The 13,229-nt window shown below is 37.4% G+C and overlaps 1 protein-coding gene and 1 long non-coding RNA gene across 8 annotated transcripts in view; one reads left to right on the top strand and one right to left on the bottom strand.

The window, feature by feature from the left end:
• The window catches only part of LOC311519797, a 176,309-nt gene extending 166,715 nt beyond the window's left edge, over nucleotides 1–9,594 (top strand). The window contains exon 3 of the long non-coding RNA XR_014711382.1: nucleotides 9,458–9,594. This is a non-coding gene — a long non-coding RNA (uncharacterized lncRNA). The remainder of the gene's footprint in view (nucleotides 1–9,457) is intronic.
• The window catches only part of LOC311519794 (uncharacterized protein), a 202,579-nt gene that overhangs the window by 92,802 nt on the left and 96,548 nt on the right, over nucleotides 1–13,229 (bottom strand). The window lies entirely within an intron of this gene.

The raw sequence follows: 13,229 nt of genomic DNA, 5'->3' as shown, positions 1-13,229 counted from the left end.
CCTTGCTGTAAAGATTCTTCCATCAATTTAGCAGGCAAGATCAGATTTTGAATCAGTGGGACGAGGGGTTTTGGTAGAAGCATGTCAAAAGGCAACAAATAAGAGATCATCTCTTCTAGAGTTCCAGTCAGATTTGGCTAGAGAATGGAGACCAATTGTAGCAGAAGCCTTAGAGACCAGAATGACAGTTCTCTTATTTCTGTATTTAAGGTTTGTATCTTTTAAAATTTAAGAATATGGGAGACAACAAAGCATGATGACAATGAACTCTCCTCTGATCTTTCAATATCATTTGTCTATACAGGTTTATTTGCTAATCTGAGGCTGGCACTTCAAATCATAATACTCACTATAGTGCCATAGAAGGAAAAAGATTATAGATTCACTAAATTAGAGTTTCTGATAAGTCTGTATTAGTCTTGTTCAGAGTAATATAAAAAGCATAACAAACCCTGGGGATATTTTTCTTTGAACTTTTTCTCCTCAGAAAGATAGAGGAAAGACCAAATGATAGACTGCTGTTATTTTAGTTCTCTCTCTCAGAAAATACATTGCTGGTATAAGGAAATCTTTATCTTATTTTACCTCACCTTTCTATAGAGACTTAGTTATTGATTGAATGCACTTTCCAGTTTGCTTGTTCAAACGAAACAAGCAGAAATCAGAGATTCAGGTAACCATCCAAACTTTCAGATGCTTTGCTGACAGACTGGGAATTGTCCACAAAGGGTATTACTTTACCAGTATCACTGGTAAGTATTGGTAAATATCAGTACTGGTAAGACAGTATTGCTGTCCAGAGAAGATTGATTTTTGGATTGCTGTTGGAACCCAATAAATGCCTCATGAACCTATAAATACAATTTCAAACATACTGTGATGAAGTAAATAGACGTCATAATTACCATGCAAGATTAACTGTGAAACCTCATTAGAATACTATTTTGTTCCATTAAGTAAACCAAGCACAGTGGAATCACCATGAGACTTCATGGCAAATCACAAGTCTGCATGTTCATTTGCATGCCAAGTATTTGTTTGTGTTAAGCCATTGGAAATGGGCTAAAATTAAGTTTACATAGATGTGCCATATTATGGCTATTTCATTATGTGGACACACTGGACTGAGTCAACTGGAATTCCTCCTGCAGCATGACTCCTCCACACCTGGGTGATTTGTATCTTAAAATCCAATAATAATCTAACCTAGAAAATTGAGGCTTAACAAATTTACATTACAATGTATTTTTAAATGTTGCTGCACTATTGGATATTTTAAGTTGCATTTCCACTAAGTATAAGGAAATGGCGGGGGGGGAGAACCAAACGTTACTGCCTTCTTAAGTTTAGAAATTAAGCATACAAGCAGGCAAATACAGACGTTATGGTTGAATGCTAACCTCAACTCTGTGTTTGCAATTAGGCATTTCGGTTTGGGATTAGAGCCTCAGCTAATTAGCCTGCCTCCACTGACTTCAGTGGAGCCAAGCCATAGGTCTAACCCAAGGTCTTTAATTATGCGACATTAAATTACTGTAGAACTTGTGTCTAATAAGTACTTTTAAAAGTAACTATTTTATTCAGTTTAATCAGAGTAACAAGCATGTACCTGTGTGATCTCTGCCTGGGAAAGCAGAGACTCAGTGCTGTAATAAACCACCAAATATTGAAAGATTCTGTTGACCAACATTGCTCTTTAATCTCTACAAAGAATACAAACTGAATTAAATTACTTTCCGTAGTAATATTTGTAGAATCTTAAAAGAGCAACTATTCCCAAAAGCAATTTGGTCTCGGTTTATAATGTGTTAGATACACAACATGTTTAGAACATTCAAATATATTTATAAGCTTTTCCTTTGGAGCCTCCATAATGATACTATTCAGCATGTTTATAGACATTTGCATTTGCAGAGTTCTTACACACACTAGTTACCTACATAAGCTACCTCTCATGGGAGCTGCTAAGTATTATTATTTCCATTTTAGAAATGGAAAAAAGTAGGCAGAAATGTTAGGCAACTTGAGCAGGCTACAAAGGGAATAGGTGTTAGAGCCAGGTTTAGAATTTAAGAATTCCCGGTGCTCAGCCTGAGTCTTAACTTTATTAGACTATGCCTGCCTGCTTCTCACTCATCAACTTACAGGATCAGCTCTGTGAACCATAACCATCTGCTTGTAAATGGATGGCATTTATATACAATTTCCTAAAAATGTTTTTCTATAAATGCCTGATACCTTTATAGTACTGCTATATTAGGAAGAATATTACAGTTTCTAAAGTTAATAAAGTGTTTGAATATTCTTATATGGAGCATCTCAGTTTAACTTCTGTATGTTTACATTATTTAATTTGATTATTCTCAAGGTCATTAATGAATTACAATCATAAATCACACCAGGCAAGTTATGACTCACTGACCCACTACAGAGTAAAGAAGTTTTATTCTGTATTATAGTTGACTTAAATTGGATGACTTAAAAACAACAGAATTGCTTCCAGGATTTAACCAACCATTTTGAGAGGAGATCCTTTCAAACCATCTTAAAAAGCTTAAATTGTGCATCAGTTAGGTTGATTTAAAACTAGGGCTGTCAAGCGATTAAAAAAATTAATTGCGATTAATCACACTGTTAAACAATAGAATACCATTTATTTAAATACTTTGGATGTTTTCTATATTTTCAAATATATTGATTTCAATTACAACACAGAATACAAAGTATACGGTGCTCACTTTATATTTATTTTTGATTACAAATATTTGCACTGTAAAAAACAAATGGAATAGTATTTTTCAATTCACCTCATACAAGTACTGTAATGCAATCTCTATCATGAGAGCTGAACTTATAAATGTAGAATTGTGTACAAAAAATAACTGCACTCAAAAACAAAACAATGTAAAAAACTTTAGAACCTACAAGTCCACTCAGTTCTACTTCAGCCAATTGCTCAGACAAACAAGTTTGGTTACAATTTGCAGGAGATAATGCTGCCCATGCCTTGTTTACAATGTCACCTGAAAGTGAGAACAGGCATTCACACGGCACTGTTGTAGCTAGCATCACAAGATATTTACGTGCCAGATGCGCTAAAGATTCATATATCCCTTTATGCTTCAACCACCATTCCAGGAGACATCCGTCCATGCTGATGATGGGGTCCTGCTCAATAATGATCCAAAGCAGAGCAGACCGATGCCTGTTCATTTTCATCATCTGAGTCAGTTGCCACCAGCAAAAGGTTGATTTTCTTTTTTGGTGGTTTTGTTCTGTTGCTCTTTTAAGACATCTGAAAGCATATTCCACACCTCATCCCTCTCAAATTTTGGAAGGCACTTCAGATTCATAAACCTTGTATTGAGTGCTGTATCTATCCCTAGAAATCTCACCTTAGTACCTTCTTGGTACCATCCGAGGCTGCTATAACATGAAATATATGGCAGAATGTGGGTAAAACAGAACAGGAGAGATACAATTCTCCACCAAGGAGTTCACAAATATAATTAACACTTTTTTTTTAAACAAGCATCATCAGCATGGAAGCATGTCCTCTGGAATGGTGGCCGAAGCATGAAGGGGCATATGAATGTTCAGCATATCTGGCATGTAAATACCTTGCAACGTCGGCTACAAAACTGCCATGCGAATGCCTGTTCTCACTTTCAGGTGACATTGCAAATAAGAAGCAGTCAGCAGTTATCTCCCATAAATGTAAACAAATTTGTTTGTCTTTGCAATTGGCTGAACAAGCAGTAGAACTGAGTGGACTTGTAGGCTCTAAAGTTTTACATTGTTTTGTTTTTGAGTGCAGTTATATAACAAAAACAAACATTTGTAAGTTATACTTTCATGATAAAAAGATTGCACTACAGTTTTTTGTAATAAAAATATAAAGCGAGCACTGTACACTGTGTTGCAATAGAAATCAATATATCTGAAAGTGTACAAAAACATTCGAAAATATTTAATCAATTTCAATTGGTATGCCATTGTTTAACAGAGCAATCAATCATGATTAATTTTTTTAATCGCAAATAATTTTTTTTAGTTAATGGCATGAGTTAATGATTAATCAACAGCCCTATTTACAACATTTATGCACCCACTGGTATAATATAACATAGAATACTATGCTTTAGCGCCTCATCATGTCCTAGGCAAATAAATGGTTTACCACCATTGACTGCAAGGGGAAGGGAAATACAGGCAGAACTGTGAAAAATACGGATCTGAAGGTTAGAAGCTCTGCATATGAAAGTGTATGCACTACTTCACTGCTAAATGAAACAGAGCAATTTAAGTTGAGGGTATATATATATTTCAATATTTATCCTGGATAACAATGGGAACAGAAAACCCTCTTTTTGGAATAAAAATCTAGAATTGTTTGTATTGGCTCATAACATTATCATCCCTGAGTCTCTTCAATGGGAAGGAGGAAGCAGATAAGGGAATCAGGATTTTAAGTGAAGTAGGGAGAAAACTAGATTAAACTATATCTTTGCAGGACTAATTTTGTTATTGGGATCATTTTTCTGAGGCTCTCAGATACTAATGTTTTATATAAGATTAATATTAGATTAGGCAGACAGAAAATGAGACTACATACTGCTGGTCTTGATTTAGAGCTTGTCTCCCCAAATGTGTTTATATTTGATTTGAGAAAATTACTTCTGGCTTTATCTTCGACATTGCCACTGTCATTGCATGCGTTTCCAGCAATATTATCATCTTTGGCACTGCATTCCTTTCCCATTGTCACCAGGATTTGTAATTTCATAAAATGTCAGTTGGAAAGTGCTTTCCTGAAGCACTTCTCAAAAACAAACAAAAAATGCCACTTGTTGTAAAAAGAAAATATTTTCTCTGGATCTGGAGAATCTTTCACAGTCCCCTTATTGTTACAGTACGGAACTATACAGTGACTGTGATAAGGCTATGATTAAAGTGTTATGTAACAAAGTGAAATTACCAGCAGGCTGAGACCCAACGAATTCACTGAAGGGATCGCTTGCACGCTCTCTCAGTTTTTGCCACTAGGCCATGTTTATTCCTTTTATCCCCTTGAAAATACCAAAAAAACCATTCTTCCCCCTCAAGATAATCCTATTCAAAATATCACTGAAACCAGATACATGAATAGCATATTCCCTTGATAGTTGTTACGTAAATGCTACAATAAAATCCTTCCTTATAGTTTTATACTGATAAAATAGTGCCTTTCCTGAGGACAACATGAAGCCTAAATGGGAGTAATTAATTAATGAATGAAATTGGATTTAAAAATTATTTCAGGGGATTTGGATAGAAATGGGGCTCAGATTTTCATTGGGATTTGTGCCAGTTTATAGACAAAGTTCTGTTAATTTGAACATGTACTATATTAATGCCCAAAGACCAGAGTAAGAACAGTATAATAAAAACTGTATAAATACAGTATTCCTTATCATGGTATCACAATTAAGATTTATATACCCTCTGCAGGACTGTGATTATAATCTGAGTTTCATATAAAACTGGAGGTTGGGGAAGGGAAAAGACACTGGAATGTTAAACAAGCGCGCTTTATTTATTCAAGTCCTAATCTAAAAAGCCATTTTATAGCAATAAGGGAGAATTCTGACAAATCAACAGTTAGGAAGATTCTGCCTCTATATTCATCCTAAATGGCTCAGGAACTGTAAAAGGGATTTCATCCTTAGAATGCAGATTTGAATCCCGCCCATAGCGGTAGTGAACAGAAATGGTTTATTAACTCATTAAATGAATGGCTGATCATATGCCTCTGACAGGCCTCTCTCTTGTGTAGCTAGAAAGGATTTCAGTAATTTCTGAATCTTTCATGAGTGATATATTAACAAAAATGTCATTTGGTTTATGACAAGATTATTATAATCTCAACTAGCCATTCTAACAGGTGGGACATTTACATTGTTCAGGTGTATGCCTCGTATGTATTCTTCATTGCTCTGCTATACTTTGGATCCAATGCCCAAAAACCCATCAGAACTCTGGGGCCTAATTACTGAACTATGCATCGAAGAGACTCGGGGTATTTGTTATAGGCCAGGATTTTCTCTTTCCACTATTTTGAAGGCTTTGTTATAAAAGCCGTCACAGCACAGTTTGCCTCTAAGGCTAGGGCTACATTATAAACAAAGGGAGCGATGATTCCCCAGCTCATGTGCATATATACTCCTGAGTATAAATAGCAGCGTAGTTGCAGTAGCAAAGGTAGTGCCAGTGGAGGCATGGTTGAGCCGTGTTTCCATGGCTGCTGCTCGCGTTACCACAGCTACACTGCTATTTACACTTGCTCTGACTCCATGAGAGCTACAGTGGGAATGTGGACATGAGCGGGGGAATCTCACCCCTAGTTTGTAGGGTAGACAGAGCCCAATACACTGCACCTGGGAGGAGGCATTCCCAGAGCAGGGCTAGTGAGAGTCTGTACACTAAAAATAGTAGTGTGGACATTGCTGCAGGGAGGGGAGCTCAGGCTCGCTGCCTTAGTATGATCCCACCTCCCTCCCAGGTCCAAGCTCAAGAGGCTAGCCTGTGCTGCAAGAGCTACGCTGATAGTTTAGCAGGTTAGCTTGAGCAGAGCTAGGAAAAGTCTGTCTATCTGTGCAGAGAATCCCACCTCCCAGCTGCAGTGTAGACATAAACCATATGCCATTGGTATTGGGGTATCTGAGTGGATGTGAATACCTATTATTGTCGTCATCCATGATTTAGATATATAGGGCTCAATCCTTGGCCCCATCATAGCTCCTGACTAGCTAAAAAGCCAGCTGGCAACTCCAGTCACACCCCCTATTAGCTTCCTACTCAGCCCCTGGCATGGGGAACATGCCAGATCTGAGAAGAAGTTTGAACAGAGCACATTGCGCTCTAGCAATCTCTGGTTAGTGAAAGGTCTATTGGGAGCTGTTGCAGCTGGGGTGCAATTCAGAGCATCTGTCAGGGCTGCTATAAGCTACAGTAAAGACTGAATCAGCCCTTGTACAGCCTCCTGAGGGGCTGGGGGGGATACCAGCTACTTTGTAAAGTACCACCTTACGGATACACTCACTCATTGTATGTACAAAATGAGAGATTTTTTTGAAGATGTGGCCCCATATATTATATTAGGAAAAAATCAGATTATTGCATCCCATGGAATTTTGATAACTGCACATTGCTATGCCAATTCAATAGTATGCTCATTACTTTAAGATTCCCCCCCCACACACACACACACACTTTACAGTATTTCTGATTCTAGTACATTCTCATTATCTTATAAGACCATAAGATGGCCACACTGGGTCAGACCAAAGGTCCATCTAGCCCAGTATCCTGTCTTCTGACAGTGGCCAATGACAGCTGCCCCAGAGGAAATGAGAGAACAGGTAATCATCAAGTGATCCATTCCCTGTTGCTGATTCCCGGCTTTTGGAAACTCGAGGCTAGGGACACCATCCCTACCCATCCCGACTAACAGCCATTGATGGACCTATCCTCCATGAACTTATCTAGTTCTTTTTTGAACCCTGTTATAGTCTTGATCTCACTTGCTTTTTCTATATTCTAGATGTTATTTTCTGAGAGAGTATATATATATATATATATACATACACACACACACACACACATATATATACACACACATACACAGAAAATAATATCTAATATATATATAAAAATAAAAACATTGTCCTGGGCAAAATGAAAAAGGAATGCAGATCTACTTTAGGCATCTCGGTGATATTTTAGTTTCAGATGTCAACAACAGCTTTGATGTAGCAGACAGAATTTAAGCTCCTGCTGATGCTAGCAGTAAGTCATCACAGCTGTCTTCATTTAGGCTCTTAGCAACCATGCAATAGAGCCTCACAAATGTACCTCCCACAGCTAGCTTATCAAACACTTAGTCAGATGCAGCATGTACTCCTATAGATCAGCCTCCTATGGTTTGCTGCGGTTTGAATTTTTTATGGAGTGGGAAGTGCAGATTTTTGTACGGAGCTGACATGTTTTGATCAGCTGTCTATTCAACAGCTCTGCAAGAGAAAGACATTTTCTGCAATTGTCTCTCATACTCATACTATTTGAGCAGCTACCTCTTATTTTTACCTCCTACGTAATGCATAATGCATGCCCTGCCAACTCCCCCATGTTTTACGGAAGGTATATACATATTCAGTATTTTATCTAGTTACCCTCCAGAGTGCTACAAATATACACATTTGAGTGTTTCTGGAAGATACATGGGATAAATATACCCATCCTCAATATCTCATCCTGGGTATGGCCATAAAGAAATAATGTTAATTATTTCCCTGGGCCCCTCACCTGTCAGAATCCAAATGCTCCCCAGGCTCCCTCCATGACAAACATCTGAAATCACCTTTGCCAAGTGATCCTAGTCCTGCTGACTCCTTCACAAGGCAACAGCGTTCTTTATACAGTACTGCATTGAACTCTGATAACTCATGCCTATCTAAACATAAGTGATGCAGTGTTTCCTCTTTCCCTGCAACGGATACTGTGAATAGGGCCAAACATTCAGGTAGTCTTGCTTCAGCAGGGCTCTGCTTCCTCTACTCTGCAGTACAGTGAGCAGCTGAAGAAAGTAGCACTAGAGGATCAGGAGAAAAACACAAAAGGACCAATGCAAGTCTGGGGAAGTGATGTTCCTTCCCATTCTCCTGTTTCACCCTGTCAGTGTATAGCTCATTAGACCTAAGACTATGTACTAGGAACTTTTGATGTATGCTGTCAAAGAGGCAGTAGATTTTTGAATAAAGAAAATTATTTTAGAGAAAGAGACAGTGGAACGTACATGTGTGTGTGTATACATACACACATATATAGGTGATGTGTTATGATGATGGGTGCAAAACTAACAACTTCATGTTCCCACAGTACTTAATTAGCCCTAAATCTTGTTGTTCTTATTCTAGGACCAAGATCATATTATACTTAACTGAGTATTAAAGCCATCAAAGCTCTGTTTGTTATCTCCAAAGTACTCATGATTATTACGTTATATTCTCTCAATATGTTTAATAGTTTGAGATTAATTTTCATTAAATTAAGGATGTCCTTCAATCTAAAATTCATATTAAACATGGTACTTTGCCAAGGGAAAAGAATGAATGTTGGGTTTTTGAGAATCGCCTAGGTTAGTAAATATCCCTGAAGATAGTGCTGTAATAATTAATCTGGTTAATTAGATTCTTTCAAAAATCATTAATATGTTTGAAAATGAATGGCTCTGATAACAAATATTAAGCAAACTTGAATAGGAACTGCTACAGTATCATCTCATTTCTCCCAAATATTAATTGATGTGATCTCATTAAAAGTGATTTTTTGCCGATAGAGTCAAATTCTGTTCCTGTATATGAAGAGGCTGGATACCTTTTGTCAAATTTTCATTTTGCCTGTTCTTTCTGTATTTTAGCTGAAGATGGCTAGAGGAAATGTTCAAAAGGAAGAAATGCAGAACATAAAAGACAAAACAAGAAATTGAGCAACATTTACAATGGATAATTCATACTAAAATGTAGAATTGTTGTAGGGTTGTATGTTTTGGGAGGGCGGGTCAAAGTGGGGGGAAATGGGTTGTTCCTGAAGATTATATATGTTTGGAAAACTCACTGTTTTTGTTTCAGTTTGTTGATCTTAAGAATTCAAAGAACAATTTAGCATGTTTTTAACTGGATTTCTAATTGTAAATACTTCTTATTTCGTTATAAATATATTGAAGTGAATGCTTACAAATATTTCAAAACAAAGATTCCAATTTTCACACACTCAAATTTTCCAAAACATTCATCTTGTGGGGGCTAATGCAGCCTGCCCAAATGCAGACATTTGTTTCAAAGTTTGAAAAATATTGTGAGCGGCTAGGATAGAAATGATACCATAGCGATGTTTTGTTACAGAGAGAGGAACAAGATTTGGGGAGCTCACACAGAGGGTCGACAGTGCTGTGAAGTATAGCTCTCCTTGTTATAGGGGCACCATAATTTTTTTTTTAAAAGTTTATACAAAATTTATATAATTACATTCAAACTTACACAAATAAAAAGGGTGGGGACTTGAGCTAAAAGGATCAAGTAAAGGTCTGCCTTCCAGCCCATAAGTCACATCCAGCACACAATACAGTAATTGAGATCATGGTGTAGAATGATCTCCGTGCACCTTCATAAACAGGGTTTCCACTTAATGTACAGTCATCTACAGAATGTGGAACTGGGTTCCCTAGACTCTACATATAGGCCAAGATGTGCAGCATTGCATGACCATGGCTGTAAATGAATCCAAGAAATGCGACACAAGTATGATCTGCAGGTGCATGGCAAATATTCCCCCAAACCTCCCCCACCCCCTAACTACTGCAACCCAAGTGTAACCCCAAAATGCAGGGTGCAGACCAATAGATGGGATCTGCTATGTTGGTATCAGGAGTGCATTCTACTCAGCATACCCTACAGCTGCTCATTGCACTCTTGCATGGCCCTGTTCGTACAATATCAGATTATAATCCATCAAGATGCATTGAAGGCACATATCTGTGATATGTGGAATAGTTACTTGTACAAAAACATTTACAGCTGTTATATGGAACTATAGTTCTCAACCTTTTTCATACTGTGGCCCCATTTTACAAGTAGAAGAAAGATTCAGGCCTCCAATCCCATTTAGCCATAAAGAAATGGAGAGTAGTTGTCACTCCCAGGATGAGAGCCTGTGAATTATATAAAAGTTGTCAGCTATTGCTAAAAGGTAACTTGCTTTTTAAAATGCGGTTGTATGCATTTTAAGAAGCACAGCTGCTATCTGGTAAATAGAAGTATATGTTAGCTTAACCTCACTTTTTGACTTACAGGAAGCCATTCAGGAAAAAAAAATCTCTCGTACAATTCTAATGATTTCTGTTGTATTATCTCTGAAATAAAGTTCAGCTTTTGAAACACACTGGTAGCTGAGCAGCTCTTTTAACCAATGGCCCTCAGTTTCATGCTTGAGAAGGTCATTCTAGAATTTCCCCTCTTTTTCTCATCACATCACTGATGATATTTTTTACAAGTTTCCAAAGTCCCAGTCGACTTATACCTTATGGGGCAGAATAAGTAAATGTAATTTATCAGGGGATAGGCAGTTAGTTAAGGTGTACTCTTCCCTACTTTAAAGTGATTTACCAGTAGATTTGGAGCCTTTAGAGAACTAGAAATTTATCGGTTTCTCTCCTCACCATGTTCAGATACCATTTACTTGAAGTACTAAATACAGTAGTGGCTGGTGTCCCAAATAAGTGGTGAAGCTGCATGTGGCAAACTTTTCAAAGTGAAAAGCTGTGATTCAGAGGTCAAGAGTGTCACTGGGAAGCTTTTTGTGAGAGGGATAATGAACGTTGATGGGGAAGTGAGAAGAAAAAGGAGTGCCCTCATGCTTCATCCATTCTCTCTAGCTTTCTGAATAAAAAAAAAAACTGGGACATCTTGGGGTAAGACTCAATGGTAAAAATGGTCTTTATTTCTGATTCTTTCACTGTTCTCTCCTAGTTGCAATCTGTCCCCTCCAATGAAATTCTCACCCCACCATCTCCCCCACAAACCATATACATCACCATTTCCTTCATATCCTCTTCATTCTTACCTACCACCTCAACCCAATCTCCTCCCACTTAAGAACCTCCCAAAGTCCCCTTTGCACCTTCTAACCCAACCCAACCCCAATTATTGGTGGGACTTAGCTCAATAACCAGCCACCAATGAATGACCGTTATAATTACAGAGATGCAAGTGTCAAGATGTCAGAAGTGAGAGGTATGCCAATGGTTACCAATAGAACTGTTTGGTTGGTTGAAGTGTGGGGAAAAACCTAGTATTGATTTTAAAAAAAAGGAGTACTTGTGGCATCTTAGAGACTAACATCCTCTACAGCAAACAGGGATAGATTTAAATTTGTTAGTCTCTAAGGTGCCACAAGTACTCCTTTTCTTTTTGCGAATACAGACTAACACGGCTGCTACTCTGAAACCAGTATTGATTAAAATTTCTAATTTTGAAAACTAGACATTTGAAAAACAAAAAAAAAATTTGATTAAACATTTCACATTCCAACTCCCCCCCCCTTGCTTTTCAACCAATGATTGTCTCAAAACATCCAAAATTTTGAAGTTTGATATTTTTAAAACTGCCGGAAATTACCCCCCACGCGATTTCCCCCCCCAACTTTTTTTTTTTTGGACAAGCTATAAATTACAAGGCTACATCTTTATGGAAATACCTCTACCATCTCTGATTTTGTTTGCAATTTCATTTTTTTAATTTACTTTCTACAATATACAAGGAGTTTGGATTGTATTTTATAGAAGTATTTTATAAAGTTAATGCTCCTGATGACTTAATACTAGTCGTTTACTGCATTCTTCCAACTCACCCTAACTGCTAAGCACCCTAAATTCTAGCATACTTCAATGGGAGTTGAGGGCACTCAGGATGTTGCTCAGCCCTGAAGAGGAGGATCTCTCCAAAGCTTGAAAGCAGGTCCCTTCCACCAGAAGAAGTTGGTTAGTTTAACATAGTAATTCCCTACACAGATAAATGGTTACAGAAATCACTAAGTGACCCAGACACATATGGTATTATAATTTACACAACATAGCATAACGAGCATTGGAATTAGATTGTGTGTTTTATTACAGTCAGATCATTCACTGTAACATCAAAAAAGAAATCTGATTGAGTTTGGTCTTAAAGGAGCACTTCATTGTCAAATGTGAAGGAAAATTCTTCTTTGCATATTTTATTGAAGCAGCAAAATATTCAAGAAGTGTGATCTTCAGGTAGATTTTACTAATATTTTTACCTTCTATAGTGCGATCAATCTGAGGATCTTTATAATATAATGTTTATAAAGCACATTAAGCACCACAACATCACAGAAATTAAAGGTCATAAAAGGTCCATTCTTTTTGGCTCTCTCAACTTTTGGTGGTCCAACTTCAGACATCTGGGGCCTGATTTTCTGAATGTGCCGAGCATTCTCAACTGCAAATTAATTCAATGTTGTGGTTCTTCAGCCTTTCTGAGTGACACCTAGATCTTGTCAACTGAGCACACAAAAAGTGAATGCCTCCAAAATTAATGGACACTTCTGAAAATTTGGCATGACATTCAAAATAATCAGCTATATCATAGCTGTTTTTAATGTTGTAGATTAAA

Source organism: Lepidochelys olivacea (genome assembly GCF_965140295.1).
Source record: "Lepidochelys olivacea isolate rLepOli2 genome assembly, chromosome: 4".
NCBI lineage: Eukaryota > Metazoa > Chordata > Testudines > Cheloniidae > Lepidochelys > Lepidochelys olivacea.
This window is presented reverse-complemented; position numbering and strand designations above follow the sequence as displayed.